We start from the raw sequence: 16,964 nt of genomic DNA on the forward strand, positions 1-16,964 counted from the left end.
CCTTATAGCTCCCTAACAAAAAAAAATTTTGGTTCCAAAATTGTGCTGATGTAAAGTAGACATGTGGGAAATGTTGTTTATTAACTATTTTGTGTGACATATCTCTCTGATTTAAGGGCATGAAAATTCAAAGTTTGAAAATTGCTAAATTTTCTAAATTTTCGCCAAATTTCCAATTTTTTCACAAATAAACGCAAGTGATATCGAATAAATTTTACCACTATCATGAAGTACAATATGTCACGAAAAAACAATCTCAGAATCAGGGTGATCCGTTGAAGCGTTCCAGAGTAATTACTTCATAAAGTGACAGTGGTCAGAATTATAAAAATTGGACCAGTCACGAAGGCAAAAACAGGCTCTGGTGCGAAGTGGTTAAAGTGATTTTCCTCCTATTGAAACCCCTAGATTGCTCTAACATTGCCTCCATAAAGCATGATGCCAACAATAGTGTCCCCCCGAAACACAGTATGATACCCCCAGAGTGAATTTTTGCACAGTGCCCTCCACACACGATATGATGATCCTACTGTACTCCCCTTCCCCATCAAAGTATTGCTATGTTATGTTATTGTTAAATAATTAATTTACTGAGATAATGACTTTTGTGTTTTCATTGGCTGTAAGCCATAATCATCAACATTAACAGAAATAAACATTTGAAATAGATCACTCTGTTTGTAATGATTCTATATAATATATGAGTTTCACTTTTTGTATTGAAGAACTGAAATAAATTAACTTTTTGAGGATATTCTAATTTAGTGAGATGCACCTGTAGATTATGGAAAATACTGGGAAGCAATAGAGAGCAAAATAGGGTCTTATCCGGTAGTACAATAGAATAGGAAAGGGGGAGTATTTCGCTCACATGATGTAGTTGCACATATGCAAATTTTTTTCATATGAAACAGCTGCTGCAGGACACGGGTCGAAGAGACCAAGGTATTTGTAGATCCAAGTATGGTGTATTTATGTCTGCGCTGCTGATGGAAATCCTGCACTGGTTTTGTCCTGAGGAAGAGGTCCTGAGTGACTTCGAAACGCATTGACTTGAAAAACCTGTACTAATAAACTTATTCTTTTAAGAAATCTTCTGATGTTCTAGGATTTCTATCAGCAGCGCAGACATAGACACACCATACCTGGATCTACAAACATTTTTGGGCACATGGCATCTTTTGATCCATTTCTATTCTGATTTAATCAATCTGCATAGCTTATACTCCTGTGCTCTGCGAGTCAACAAGCCACAGTGCCCACACAATGGTTAATCAGCATATTTAGCAAACATTCATTGTTCAAAGACCCTGTGCAAAGATAACAGTACAATAAACTGTAGGAGCTGATATAAGATGTAAATAACAGGTACATTCATCAATTAACAAATATCAACTCAACCTACAAGTCAACATTCAGACTTATGACAAAAGTCCATGTTTCTTGTCTCACCCCAAGAAAGAAACACATAAATTCAAAAGTTAACATAAAAATAAAGGGGTATGGCTCCTGGCCTACTGTATTTACACGTCTGGACAGTTCAGATTAAAAGCTGTGTCGTCACACAAGGTAACTGAATAAATAGCACTGAACTGGTTTAGGAGAAGGCCTTAAATAGCCAGCCAAATGTAAAGATAACAATCATGTGATGCATTCCTCCCAGTCATGTCCAGGTAGCCACTCCCTGCTCACCTGTACAGCAGGGTGCACACATTCCCACCATTTGCTGACACCAGGCAAGGCAACGTCCTGCGCTGCCTGGCACCCGGAAGACACAACATCCCATGCCTCCCGGGCTGCGAAACAAGTGGGAAGCACGACGCCCCGTGTTCCCACATCACTCACCACTTCCAGACATGAGGCACAACCATGTGTAGTCGCACCACCCAAGTGTGCAATAGCTCCGCCCACAGCACGGACAGACCGGTGGAGCAGTCTGGAAACTAGAGGAGGACGATTGCGTCCACGGCAGGTATTCCTATCATGACAGTTTCTTCAATAGAGCACAGATATCTTTCATAGAAAGGTGTTGAGTAAATTTCTTCCCACCATCATGGGCATTTTATTATATTTATAATGAGTATGGTATAAAGCATTGAAGATTTTGTCAGCTCTACTGCAATCCAGAACTTTTCTCTTGTATGGTTGTATTATTGGTCTTTGTACAGTGTTTTGTTATGTAGAGGTAATGCTCATATTATAAATTATATATTCACTATGCAGTGGTAATGGAAGTAGACATTGTGTAGCGGTATTATTTGGGTCTTGTATAGTAGCAATTTTGTAATATTGTTTTTTGTATAGTGTGTTTTAGGCCACGGTCCCACTATCAGTATTCGGTCAGTATTTTTTCTCAGGAGTAGGAAAAACGAGGTGAGGAACAATCAGAGAAAAGGTATAATAGAACCAAGTCACCAATTCTGCATTTATCACCCACTCCTGGTTTTGGCTCCCACTCCTGAGAAAAAATACTGACCAAATACTGATAGTGGGGTTGTGGCCTTAGAGTAAGCAACAGTAGTATACAATAATTATATATGTATGGATTCTCTTTTAAGTGGCGAGGCAGAGAGGGCATTTGGGGAGACATATACTTTAGGGCTTAGGCCCTTGATCTTTTAAGACCAAACGAATGCATCTGCCTGGCAGGATGTTCAGTTTTTACTTAGACAAAACGGTGGAGGAAGAATCTGTCTGCTCCCTGCTCCACTGTTATATAGAGTTGTATCTGTATCCCGAGGTCACATATACTGTATAACTGAAGTCAGGACATATCCTGACCTCTTGGAACAACTTCCCAAATTCAGGACAGCCCCGCTGGATGCGGAGCAGTTAGGAGGTATGAGAGGGAAACTTACCCTTAAAAAGCTGCGCAGACTATATAGGAGGCACAGAGATGGCAGTATGCTTAAACATGTTTCTCCCCTAATCTATAAAGTAATTGTTGTGTTATATTATAATTTCCATTGCTTGATATACATAACTATAGACAACAAGTCTAATGTCGCCTTTACTAGTGTTTTCACACCAGGCACCAAAGCTTCGGCAGCACCATCTATAGGTTAATATGTGCACTACTACAGTCAGTCCGGCAGACCACAAAGCCCTACTTACAAACATAACCCCAGATTTCCCCAAACTATATTGCTGTCTTTTATGGTGGAGACGGGTAGTTTCTTTCTGCTTTATGTAAATAGGTGGCTCAGTGGTTAGCACTGCAGCCTTGCAGCGCTGGGGTCCAAATCCCACCAAGGACAACATCTGCAAGGAGTTTGTATGTTCTCCCTGTGTTTGCGTTGGTTTCCTCCGGGTTCTCCGGTTTCTTCCCACACTCCAAAGACATACTGATAGGGAATGTAGATTGTGAGCCCCAATGGGGACAGTGATAATTTCTGTAAAGCGCTGTGGAATTAATGGCGCTATATAAGTGAGTAAAATAAATAAATTATTAATGGGCATAATGCAGGAATGGGACACACATGTGAAATGAAGGACAAAGGAAATAAACCGACCATGAATTCCCAGTACGTCAAGTTAGATGAAAACAATCATTTTTTATTAAATTCAGGTGACAACAAATGGATGACAAAACAATGACAAAAGTAATTGAAAGGATATAAAAACAAGGGGCGCACACCCAGGGAGTATATTAAAGGGAATCTGTCACCACTTTGGAGATATCAGACCTTTACTATGGTCATACTGGGTATAGATAAGTAAATCTATACATACCTGTATGGCCCATAGTAGAGATTTGATTGCAGAGAAAAGTGCTTTAATCAATTCTATTTTCCACAGGCTTGGCGTCCGGGGATGCCAAGCAATCCCCGCGTATGTGCTTATTATTCGCCCAAATCCCCGCCTATATGTTTAATTATCATATCCCTCCCCCCCCTCCTTCACGTCTCAGAGCCCTGTGACGTGCATTGTGCTGCCTGACTTCCCGGGCATGCGCAAAGCGCCGCTCACATAGAGTGCGCTTTGCTTCATCCCGGCCCCATCCGCAGGTTTCTATTGTGCAGGCGCCGGGGAGTCACTGTCACTTCCCGGCCCCTGCGCAATAGAAACTAGTACAGCCATGAGTCTTCTTGGGAATGATGCAACAAGTTTTTCACACTTGGATTTGGGGATCTTCTGCCATTCTTCCTTGCAGATCCTCTCCAGTTCCGTCAGGTTGGATGGTGAACGTTAGTGGACAGCCATTTTCAGGTCTCTCCACAGATGCTCGATTGGTTTTAGGTCAGGGCTCTGGCTGGGCCAGTCAAGAATGGTCACGGAGTTGTTCTGAAGCCACCACTCCTTTGTTATTTTAGCTGTGCGCTCAGGGTCATTGTCTTGATGGAAGGTGACCCTTCGGCCAAGTCTGAGTTCCAGAGCACTCTGGAAGAGGTTTTCATCCAGGATATCTCTGTACTTGGCTGCATTCATGTTTCCTTCAATTGCAACCAGACGTCCTGTCCCTGCAGCTGAAAAACACCCCCATAGCATGATGCTGCCACCACCATGTTTCACTGTTGGGATTGTATTGGGCAGGTGATGAGAAGTGCCTGGTTTTCTCCACACATACCGCTTAGAATTATCATCAAAAAGTTCTATCTTTGTCTCATCAGACCAGAGAATCTTATTTCTCATAGTCTGGGAGTCCTTCATTTAATATTGAGCAAACTCTATGCAGGCTTTCATGTCTTGCACTGAGGAGAGGCTTCCGTTGGGCCACTCTGCCATAAAGGTCCGACTGGTGGAGGGCTGCAGTGATAGTTGACTTTGCGGAACTTTCTCCCATCTCCCTACTGCATTTCTGGAGCTCAGCCACAGTAATCTTGGGGTTCTTCTTTACCTCTCTCACCAAGGCTCTTCTCCCACGATTGCTCAGTTTGGCTGGACGGCCAGGTCTTGGAAGACTTCTGGTGGTCCCAAACTTCTTACATTTAAGGATTATGGAGGCCACTGTGCTCTTAGGAACATTGAGTAATGCAGAAATGCTTTTGTAACCTTGGCCAGATCTGTGCCTTGCCCAATTCTGTCTCTGAGCTCCATGGGCAGTTCCTTTGAGCTCATGATTCTCATTTGGTCTGACATGCACTGTGAGCTGTGAGGTCTTATATAGACAGGTGTGTACCTTTCCAAATCAAGTCCTATCAGTTTAATTAAACACAGCTGGACTCCAATGAAGGAGTAGAACTATCTCAAGGAGGATCACAAGGAAATGGATAGCATGTGACTTAAATGTGAGTGTCTGAGCAAAGGGTCTGAATACTTATGACCATGTGATATTTCAGTTTTTCTTTTTTAATAAATTTGCAAAAATTTCTACATTTCTGTTTTTTTCCAGTCAAGATGGGGTGCAGAGTGTACATTAATGAGAAAAAAAAAGAACTTTTTAGAATTTACCAAATGGTTGCAATGAAACAAAGAGTGAAAAATTTAAATTTAAAGGGGCCTGAATACTTTCCGTACCCACTGTATATATATATATATATATATATATATATATATATATATATATATAACTGTATATATACAGTACAGACCAAAAGTTTGGACACACCTTCTCATTTAAAGATTTTTCTGTATTTTCATGACTATGAAAATTGTACATTCACACTGAAGGCATCAAAACTATGAATTAGCACATGTGGAATTATATACTTAACAAAAAAGTGTGAAACAACTGAAAATATGTCTTATATTCTAGGTTCTTCAAAGTAGCCACCTTTTGCTTTGATGACTGCTTTGCACACTCTTGGCATTCTCTTGATGAGCTTCAAGAGGTAGTCACCGGAAATGGTTTTCACTTCACAGGTGTGCCCTGTCAGGTTTAATAAGTGGGATTTCTTGCCTTATAAATGGGGTTGGGACCATCAGTTGTGTTGTGCAGAAGTCTGGTGGATACACAGCTGATAGTCCTACTGAATAGACTGTTAGAATTTGTATTATGGCAAGAAAAAAGCAGCTAAGTAAAGAAAAATGAGTGGCCATCATTACTTTAAGAAATGAAGGTCAGTCAGTGCGAAAAATTGGGAAAACTTTGAAAGTGTCCCCAAGTGCAGTTGCAAAAACCATCAAGCGCTACAAAGAAACTGGCTCACATGAGGACCGCCCCAGGAAAGGAAGACCAAGAGTCACCTCTGCTTCTGAGGATAAGTTTATCCGAGTCACCAGCCTCAGAAATCGCAGGTTAACAGCAGCTCAGATTAGAGACCAGGTCAATGCCACACAGAGTTCTAGCAGCAAACACATCTCTTCAACAACTGTTAAGAGGAGACTTTGTGCAGAAGGCCTTCATGGTAAAATAGCTGCTAGGAAACTACTGCTAAGGACAAGCAACAAGCAGAAGAGACTTGTTTTGGCTAAAGAACACAAGGAATGGACATTAGACCAGTGGAAATCTGTGCTTTGGTCTGATTAGTCCAAATTTGAGATCTTTGGTTCCAACCACCGTGTCTTTGTGCGACGCAGAAAAGGTGAACGCATGGACTCTACATGCCTGGTTCCCACCGTGAAGCATGGAGGAGGAGGTGTGATGGTGTGGGGGTGCTTTGCTGGTGACACTGTTGGGGATTTATTCAAAATTGAAGGCATACTGAACCAGCATGGCTACCACAGCATCTTGCAGCGGCATGCTATACCATCCGGTTTGCGTTTAGTTGGACCATCATTTATTTTTCAACAGGACAATGACCCCAAACACACCTCCAGGCTGTGTAAGGGCTATTTGACCAAGAAGGAGAGTGATGGGGTGCTACGCCAGATGACCTGGCCTCCACAGTCACCAGACCTGAACCCAATCGAGATGGTTTGGGGTGAGCTGGACCGCAGAGTGACGGCAATAGGGCCAACAAGTGCTAAGCATCTCTGGGAACTCCTTCAAGATTGTTGGAAGACCATTTCCGGTAACTACCTCTTGAAGCTTATCAAGAGAATGCCAAGAGTGTGCAAAGCAGTCATCAAAGCAAAAGGTGGCTACTTTGAAGAACCTAGAATATAAGACATATTTTCAGTTGTTTCACACTTTTTTGTTAAGTATATAATTCCACATGTGTTAATTCATAGTTTTGATGCCTTCAGTGTGAATGTACAACTTTCATAGTCATGAAAATACAGAAAAATCTTTAAATGAGAAGGTGTGTCCAAACTTTTGGTCTGTACTGTATATATATATATATATATATATATATATATATATTGTATGTATGTATATGTATACATCATGTATGATAGATGCACATGGCGAGAAAAACAAAAATATTGTCAAATATGCATCACAGTGATAGTAGGGAAGACATGGGCAAGGATATATACATCAACCAGATCACAGTACCAATGTTATTGACATGACAAACAAACAGTATGGTCAAACATATGCCAAAATAATAATAATAAAAGCATGTGCAAGGATGTATATATAAGAAACAGGTCGTAGTATTAGTGATTATCCAGGCATCATAATTAATCCACAAAGCTCACATAGCGCATGGCTATTATACACACGTCACCAGGGGTGGATTAAGAGTACCAAGGGCCCCGGGCAGTTTAGAAGGCGCGGGCCCCCCCCACACACCTGATTTATCACGTGACATGTCACATGATCCCCTGTGATAGATCATGTGATAGTTCACGTGAAATTAATTTGGCACAATATTAATTATAATAATTTTTTTTAGGCTGTGTGCCCACTATGCGTTTTTTAAGCGTTTCCGCAGCGGCAATTCCGCTGCAGAAACACTTAAAAAACGCTTGGCAGAATGTCTGCCATGTTCCCCAATGATAATCCGCATGTGCTGTGTACATGCTGCGGAAATTTCCGCTGCGGAAAAATCCGCAGCATTACCAATTATTTTGCGGAAGGGCAGCGTTTTCGCCGCCATTGACTTGCATTAGAACGCATGGAATCCGCATCCCTGGATCTGTAGATGCGGAATCCATGCGTTTCAATGTGCGGATGGTACCCAGGTCTAGAGGAGAGGAGACTCTCCTCCGGACCCGGGTACCATAGAAACTGTAAAAAAAAGAATAAAATAAAAAATATACATTATACTTATCTTCTGATGGCCCCCGGTGTCTTTATCCGATGCGTCCTGGCTTGCCGGCAGCTCGCGATGGTCTGAAAAGGACCTGCCGTGACGTCATTTAGTCATGTGACGGGTCATGCGACCGCTGACGTCGGCAGGCCATCAGAAGGTAAGTATATATTTTTTATTTTTTACCATTCTTTTACGGTCACACTATATAAATCCATGCTGGTTGCATGGATTTATATAGTGTAACCAAGTTGTCAAGCACTTTCCAAGTGATGCTAAAATCGCTTGTCAACCCACATGCGGAAATGCAAGTGAAGAAAGCTTCACATTCGCATGTCCCTGGCAGGAAAACGCATGTAAAGTCCGCATGTACAATCCGCATGTAAAATCCACATGCGTTTTTTCTGCCAGGGAGATGCAGAAACGCTCAAAAAAAATCTGGAACATTTCTGTATCGTGGGCACATAGCCTTACATTAATTGTATGACTCAATATTGAGCACACGTAGCCATCTATACACAGCGGGAGGCTGCACGGTGCCATCTATACACAGCAGGAGGCCGCACGTAGCCGTCTATACACAGCGGGAGGCCGCACGTAGCCATCTATACACAACGGGAGGCCGCACGGCGCCATCTATACACAGCGGGAGGCCGCAGGGCGCCCCCCCCAGAGACAGCAGGAGGCCACACGGTGCCATCTATACTCAGCAGGAGGCCGCACGTAGCCATCTATACACAGCAGGAGGCTGCACGGCGCCATCTATACACAGCAGGAGGCCGCACGGCGCCATCTATACACAGCGGGAGGCCGCACAGCACCCCCCCCCAGAGACAGCAGGAGGCCGCACGGCGCCATCTATACTCAGCAGGAGGCCGCACGTAGCCATCTATACACAGCAGGAGGCCGCACGGCGCCATCTATACACAGCAGGAGGCCGCACGGCATCCCCCCCAGAGACAGCAGGAGGCCGAACGGCATCAACTATACTCAGCAGGAGGCCGCACGCAGTCACGCACACACACAAACATATACAGACATATACATACACGCATAAACACATTTGAAACACAAAAATACATATAAACAGACATCACACAATGATATCTGCCTGCACACACACACATACATACTCATATACACAAAAATACATATAAACAGACATCACACAATGATATCTGCCAGCACACACACACATACATACACACACACACACATACGCACACATACGTACACACACACACGCACACATACGTACACACACATATACACACACACACACATACACACACACATATACACACACACACATATATACATACACACACACACATATATACACACATACACACACACACACACATACAGTACAGACCAAATGTTTGGACACACCTTCTCATTTAAAGATTTTTCTGTATTTTCATGACTATGAAAATTGTACATTCACACTGAAGGAATCAAAACTATGAATTAGCACATGTGGAATTATATAGTTAACAAAAAAGTGTGAAACAACTGAAAATATGTCTTATATTCTAGGTTCTTCAAAGTAGTCACCTTTTGCTTTGATGACTGCTTTGCACACTCTTGGCATTCTCTTGATGAGCTTCAAGAGGTAGTCACCGGAAATGGTTTTCACTTCACAGGTGTGCCCTGTCAGGTTTAATAAGTGGGATTTCTTGCCTTATAAATGGGGTTCGGACCATCAGTTGTGTTGTGCAGAAGTCTTGTGGATACACAGCTGATAGTCCTACTGAATAGACTGAAGCATGGAGGAGGAGGTGTGATGGTGCTTTGCTGGTGACACTGTTGGGGATTTATTCAAAATTGAAGGCATACTGAACCAGCATCTTGCAGCGGCATGCTATTCCATCCGGTTTGCGTTTAGTTGGACCATCATTTATTTTTCAACAGGACAATGACCCCTAACACACCTCCAGGCTGTGTAAGGGCTATTTGACCAAGAAGGAGAGTGATGGGGTGCTACACCAGATGACCTGGCCTCTACAGTAACCAGACCTGAACCCAATCGAGATGGTTTGGGGTGAGCTGGACCGCAGACTGAAGGCAAAAGGGCCAACAAGTTCTAAGCATCTCTGGGAACTCCTTCAAGATTGTTGGAAGACCATTTCCGGTGACTACCTCTTGAAGCTCATCAACAGAATGCCAAGAGTGTGCAAAGCAGTCATCAAAGCAAAAAGTGGCTACTTTGAAGAACCTAGAATATAAGACATATTTTCAGTTGTTTCACACTTTTTTGTTAAGTATATAATTCCACATGTGTTAATTCATTGTTTTGATGCCTTTAGTGTGAATGTACAATTTTCATAGTCTTGAAAATACAGAAAAAAATCTTTAAATGAGAAGGTGTGTCCAAACTTTTGGTCTGTACTGTATACACATACATACATACACATACATACATACATACATACATACATACATACATACACACACACACACACACACACACAGACTCACCATCCCCCGGCTCCATTCCTCCTGCCTGCTCTCTCTTCTCCGTTGCAGCAGTGCAGGCCGGGCGCACACTGCGTGACGTCACAGCTAGGAGACACGGCAGCGCACAGGGCCATGTCTCCTAGCAGTGACGCGGCCGGGCCAGCACAGGGAAGTTAACTGCTGCAGTGCTGGCCCGGCCGGAGAAGTAGCGGCGGCCGCTGCTGGGGGAGCGGTCCGGGGCCCCCCCTCCCGCCACTGCTACCGGTATGTGCCGCGGCGGCCCGCACATATAATGAGGGCAATCCGGCATTAGACACACCGCCCGGAGCCGCGGGCCCCCTGCAGGCTCGGGGCCCCGGGCGGTAGCCCGGATTGCCCTCATTATAATCCGCCTATGCACGTCACTGTCCGATTCATGTAATGTTTGCCACTCTATTATATAAACACCAATAAGTCATATAGACTGAAAGTTAATAGGCTACACCAAAAAATAAGGCAAATAAACAACCACACAGCCCAAGTTGAAAATTGCCAAAGCTTTAATAATAACACATAAAAGCAAATACACACAACAAAAATAAAATCAAAGACACACCACAGATGGAAAAAGTGGAGTGCCTGGACTAAATAGTGTGAAAGATGACATTATACTCTGACATAGAGCTCCCACAGGTAATATGTAACAATAATATAAAGTAAAACCAAGGGCATAAAGTACAAAAAGCAGCAGAAAATGATAAAGGCAGTTAAAATAATAATGAGGCCATCAAACAGATATTTCACATATATATTGATATATTAATGTATGGCAGATCACATAGTGCTAATAAGATCAGTGCATAAATATATACAGAGACTCTGCCTCCAAAGTACATACATACACAGCCGCTAAATAACCCCAATAAATTAATATGGCAGATCACAAAGTGCTAATAAGATCAATGCATCAATATATATAGTGACTCTGCCTCCAAAGTACATACATAGCCGCTAGATAACCTCAATAAATACCTCATGCCGAAATGGCTGCATATATAAGTGACCAGTGTCAATAAAAATAGCCCCAAATGGTTAACAAAGTAGCCATAATTACCCAAAGAGCATAGATCACCAGTCCAGACACCCACCACGCACCCGACGCGCGTTTCGCACAGGAAATGCTTCGTCCAGGGGTGATGATAAGGAAAAAATGAGAAGAAAGTACTTCCCGTCACGTGATCGCAAACGGTCACATGATCGGAACCAAATCACGTGATTAGTGTAACAGCAGAGCGCGTACGCGATGGCAACCATTCAAACTGAAACCGAATCCCCGAGGCATACAAAGGTAAGAAAGAAAGAAACAAGAACCCTGAAGAATACCAGCTTAAAAAGGAAAAAAAAAGAAAGAAGACACAAGAAAAAAGAAAAAGATGAAAAAAAAAAGAAGGATATACCAGTGAACCAGAGATTGTGCAAGTGAAAGAATGTGAAAAAAGTAATATAATGAACCACACAGGGAGGAGACAAAAGACAAAACAAAACATGTTTAAATTTTTATTATAAAGTGAAAAAAAACACCACATAAAATACCATATATGACAGAAGGAACACCACGTGTATAAATAAGGTAGTGCAAGATGAAAACAGTGAAATATTATATCAAACACAACAAATGTGTAAGGTGATACTAAAAGGTTGAAAAAGAAATTGTTAAAAAATATATATATATATACACAATATATAGTAATAATAAAGTGTAATGTGCACTAAATAAAAAATAATAAAAAAAGAAATAAGAAACTAATAAGAAAGGAAATGTATGATTAAAAAATATCATAATAATATATATCAATGATAAAGTGTAACGTGCAACTGTGTGCAAAATGATGTAAAAGAAAAAATATATAATAAGAAATATCATAATAATATACGCTAGTTAATGTGTTAATCTGTTAATCACAAAGTGACATGTGCACAAACTACAAGTGTGGCATAACGTGAAGTGTAAAAACATTCTTCAGCATATATGATGATAAAGTGTCACTTGCATAAGATTAAGAATACAAAGAAGGAATAGTAATGAATATCAAAAATATGTATATGCCAGATATAAGATCATAAAGTAACATAAAATGACATATGCACCAACTACATATATGGCATGCAAAAAAAAGGGGGGAGGAGGAAACCTCGCAGAAGGCCAAAGCAGACCCAGGACCCACTCAACAAAAATAGAATCAATGACACATATAAACAAAAAGGTTAAAAACACAAAATATTAAAACCAGCATGACTAGGACTCAAATTTGTTCCAGTATTCCTCTTTTTGAAAAACAGGCAGAGGATTTACACAGCCGGTTTAAAGACCGGGGATATGGAAAGAAATCCATTTGCAAAGCCTACACGAGAGCTCGCTACAGTGAGAGAACTGATCTCTTAATGAGTAAACCACGCTCTGTTCCTTTGGACTCAAAGGTACGCTGTGTCTTTGATTATAATTCCCACAGCGAGGATGTATATGCAATTATGCAGAAACACTGGGGTGTCCTATCGTTGGATAAAAGTATTTCCCAATGTATCAACACAAAACCATCTATTGCATACAGAAGAGCCAAGAATCTACGTGATCATTTAGTCCATAGCTATTATAAGGGACCTGGAGCAGAATTTATCTTTGGCTCAAAAGGTCCAAAATGGGGATGCTCACCATGTAACAAATGTGTTGCCTGCAAGAATGTGGACACAGCGGAATATTTCCTTGATTCTAAGGGCACAAGATACAGAATCACCTATAATATCAATTGCACCACCAAGGCAGTCATCTACCATGACTACCATTTGATATAATATTTCACTGTTTTCATCTTGCACTACCTTATTTATACACGTGGTGTTCCTTCTGTCATATATGGTATTTTATGTGGTGGTTTTTTTCACTTTATAATAAAAATTTAAACGTTTTGTTTTGTCTTTTGTCTCCTCCCTGTGTGGTTCATTATATTACTTTTTTTCACATTCTTTCACTTGCACAATCTCTGGTTCACTGGTATATCCTTCTTTTTTTTTTCTTCTTTTTCTTTTTTCTTGTGTCTTCTTTCTTTTTTTTTTCCTTTTTAAGCTGGTATTCTTCAGGGTTCTTGTTTCTTTCTTTCTTACCTTTGTATGCCTCGGGGATTCGGTTTCAGTTTGAATGGTTGCCATCGCGTACGCGCTCTGCTGTTACACTAATCACGTGATTTGGTTCCGATCATGTGACCGTTTGCGATCACGTGACGGGAAGTACTTTCTTCTCATTTTTTCCTTCCGGTGGCTGTGCAGCAGGATGGATGGCGCGGCGGTGGCGTCCTTGTGCGGGGGCAAGATAACATACAGGTACCCATGGTAACATCTAGCAGAGGTCAGGTTAAGCGCTCATTTACAGCTGTAGATAATCATCAATCTGCACGATACTGGCCAGGATCCTATATATACGTATTCACTCCAGCATATCATCACCCCTGGACGAAGCATTTCCTGTGCGAAACGCGCGTCGGGTGCGTGGTGGGTGTCTGGACTGGTGATCTATGCTCTTTGGGTAATTATGGCTACTTTGTTAACCATTTGGGGCTATTTTTATTGACACTGGTCACTTATATATGCAGCCATTTCGGCATGAGTTATTTATTGAGGTTATCTAGCGGCTATGTATGTACTTTGGAGGCAGAGTCACTATATATATTGATGCATTGATCTTATTAGCACAGATGCATTGATCTTATTAGCACTTTGTGATCTGCCATATTAATTTATTGGGGTTATTTAGCGGCTATGTATGTATGTACTTTGGAGGCAGTCACTGTATATATTGATGCACTGATCTTATTAGCACTATGTGATCTGCCATACATTAATATATCAATATATATGTGAAATATCTGTTTGATGGCCTCATTATTATTTTAACTGCCTTTATCATTTTCTGCTGCTTTTTGTACTTTATGCCCTTGGTTTTACTTTATATTATTGTTACATATTACCTGTGGGAGCTCTATGTCAGAGTATAATGTCATCTTTCACACTATTTAGTCCAGGCACTCCACTTTTTCCATCTGTGGTGTGTCTTTGATTTTATTTTTGTTGTGTGTATTTGCTTTTATGTGTTATTATTAATGCTTTGGCAATTTTCAACTTGGGCTGTGTGGTTGTTTATTTGCCTTATCTTTTGGTGTAAAACTCTATTATATATACAGATATTCTGGGGATTTACAGTTTAAATGAACTCCCTTGTCCATACACATACAGACACAGCAGGCATGGAAGGTCCCAAGCACCAGAGCGCGCATGCTTACCACCACCTCCAGGGATTAGTTGCGTGTATGCACTGGAATTGGACATCGGATGACAATCATAAAGAGAATCAAAGACGTACCTGTGTATTCCAAAGCACAGAGTATAAAAACAACATCATCAGATATGTACATTATAGCATATATGGTGTTCTCTAAGAAGCATGCGTGTGTAGCAGATTAGTATAAAAAGAACTCTATGTTTAAGAAAGATGTGTAACGTAACAATGAGAAAAAATGAATATATCACTCATGTAAAAGAAGAGATGTGGCAAATAGTGTAAAGTGACTAGATATATATAGACATAAGGTCTACATATGGGTGCATATACTAAAAGGTTAAATATCATTAAAATACATCAAAACTGTAAAAGATGTGTGTTAAGTATAAATAGAAGTGATTGTGTACTGGTAAAGTGCAAGTGCACGTAGCTGTACTGCTCTATATGTATGGTGTGGGCTTGCTCATCCGCGCGCCCACAGACGCACACACGTACACAACAAGTGTGCTCATATACGTCTATGCTCGCCCGGACGACCCACATATGTATGGAAGTGCGGAGTAAGTGGCTGAAATAATTGTGAAAAAGAGTGGCTTTAATAGGATAATAGCGTCTATGCAATACATATCAGTGATAAAGTGCACTAAAAGAACAAAAACAAGTGACAACGGTGCGAAACACTGTGCAATGTGTAAGTTAGCAATCAAAAACATGGATAAGTAGATGGATGAACTATACATAAGAGATACATTAGAGAAGCAGAGAGTAATGTAAATATAGTAGCACGAAATAAATCCTGTGAAGGTATCCAGTGTATAATAAATATGGGACGAGTCACACTTCAGAGAGGTATCCCTTGCATAATTAGACCGCACGTAGACGATAACTGCAAAAGGAAATTCAACAGTTAGTCTTCTACTTATATGTGGACGAGATATGAAGAGATGTACAAACATACAGAACACACCCATATACAGTTAAAAGCACATAAAAAATATTGAATACAAATATATATATAAAAATGAATAGAAAATGAATAAAAACGTAGACCAGCCTGATGACATTTGGAAGTCAGAGAAACGGGGCGTAACTATTATTGTCGTTGAGGCTAAACGGATGAACTGTATTCAGAGTCCATATCCATTTAGTTTCGCATTGTGCGAGATTGCGACTGACATTACCACCTCTAATACTAGTGACAATTTTGTCAATGCCACGAACCCTGAAGAGAGAATTATCACAATGATGATGGGTTTTAAAGTGTCTTGGGATCGTCTTCAAGACAGATAAATCATTCTCATTCTTTGCCGCCATGAGAACATGTTCACGGACCAGTACCTTGAGTGGTCTCGTAGTCATTCCGATATATATTTTAGGACACGGGCACGTAGCGTAGTATATAACGGCCTTAGTCGTACATGAAATGGTTTTGAGTAATATTGTAGGACTTAGAGCCCTTAGAGTCAATGAAGGTGTTGGAACGTTCTATATTGGGGCATACCACACATCTACCACAGGGTGAACATCCCCCAGCCGGGAGATGACTATTCAAGAACGTGGTGGGAGGATCGGCTTAGTAGTGGCTGCTTACTAGACAATCCCGTAAGTTTTGGGATTTACGGAATGTGATTTGTGGTTTGTCAGGGAGATATTTAGATAATGTGGGGTCCGTGAATAAGATTGGCCATGATTTAGTGATACATTGTCTCATGGCATCTTCCTGAGCATGGAATTTAGTAATAAACCGGACTTGATTGTTATTCACTGGTTCCTTAGAGGAACACAAAAGTTGGTGGCGTGATATATGTTTTGCTCTGTGGTAAGTCCTTTTCACCATACAGTGACTATATCCACATTCGTGGAAGCGAGTTCAAAGATTCTGGGCTTGTCTCTCAAAGTCGGTATCGGATTAACTGATTCTTCGAAGTCGAAGAAACTGGCAGGTAGGAATGGAGTTAATCATAAAAGACGGATGTGCCGAAGAGGCATGTAAAAGGGAATTGACAGAAGTAGGTTTGCGGTAAATGTCAGTTTGGAGGGTATTTTTTGCATCTCGCTTAATGTTGACATCCAGAAAATTGATAGAAGATGTATCCGTTTGGTAAGTAAGATGTATGTTGTAGTCAATATTGTTCAGGATGGACTTAAAAGTGTCAAGGGAATCGCTCGAACCC

Source organism: Phyllobates terribilis, unplaced genomic scaffold (genome assembly GCF_046119375.1).
Source record: "Phyllobates terribilis strain yellow unplaced genomic scaffold, ASM4611937v1 Scaffold_5__5_contigs__length_657084704, whole genome shotgun sequence".
Taxonomy (NCBI): domain Eukaryota; kingdom Metazoa; phylum Chordata; class Amphibia; order Anura; family Dendrobatidae; genus Phyllobates; species Phyllobates terribilis.